Below are 1,168 nucleotides of genomic sequence, written 5' to 3' on the forward strand. Positions count from 1 at the left end.
ACCTACCATTTCCTCTGTTACAGCTTAAATGGAATTCAAACTTTTTGCTGACTTAATACATAGTTGATCTGTTTAATGATACCTATATTTTCTCCTTCAAATGATGTAACGTATTTTGTTATTCTGATATTCACATTGTATATAATTTTGCATGCATAACTTTATATTACTTAAAAATATTGTATTGATTTATATGTGTGTGTGTGTGACTGTGTGACTTTATGTATACCACATGCGTATGAGTGCTTGCAGCAGCCAGAGAGAGTTGGATGCCATGGAACTGGAGTTATAAGAGGTTGTGAGCCACCTGGTGTGGGTACTCTGAACCAGACTTGGGTCTTCTGCCAGAGAAGTAAGTGCTCCAAACTCTACTGAGCCATCTCTCCAGCCATTATATCATTTTTGTAAGGCAGACTCAAACAATATAACTGTTGATACAGTTTAGCTATCATATTATTTTCCATTAAATGAAAATCAGAATACTTGTTGTGTATTTATTCATAACTATTTTCTATCTCATTATTTTCCAGGTTTGAAATTGTATGTGAAGCTTTATAATACATTTTGAATGTCAGTAGACAAATACACATACTTTTTAACATTTAAGGCGTCTTTACAATTGCAGTACATCACTAAGATATACATTTAAATTAATTATTTTCTTGTTCTTTAATAATTATTACCAGGGTATAATTTTAACTGTTATTAGTAGTAACTGTGTCATAATATAATCTAAATCAGTTGGGCAACAAAAATGATCACTAACTCTTAAATCTCAAGATAAGCTAAACAGTATTTTTACAGAGGTGAAGTAGTGTACTGTGGTTTTCAGGATCATGCATCTAATCTTCATTTTGTTATAGAGGTGGTTTGTGTATGCACAAGGATGCATATTTACATGGGGGTGGCTTGCAGTTCCTGCCATGCCTACTTACATATTGACTCACAGTCTGTAGGTAAATGTGGGTTTGCTCTATGTAAATAAATGAGATGATGAGTCTTTTTACTAATCCATATTTACATGTATTTTCTGAATTTTATTGGTAACAGCAAACCTAGTCAATAGACATAGTCCTTTGTGGAAATGTACAGTGAAACTTTAAATATACCGTATAAGCAAGAAGAAACATTTACACAGGTGAGTTCCTCATTGCTATTCTTTGCCTTT

Source organism: Peromyscus leucopus, chromosome 3 (genome assembly GCF_004664715.2).
Source record: "Peromyscus leucopus breed LL Stock chromosome 3, UCI_PerLeu_2.1, whole genome shotgun sequence".
Lineage (NCBI taxonomy): Eukaryota > Metazoa > Chordata > Mammalia > Rodentia > Cricetidae > Peromyscus > Peromyscus leucopus.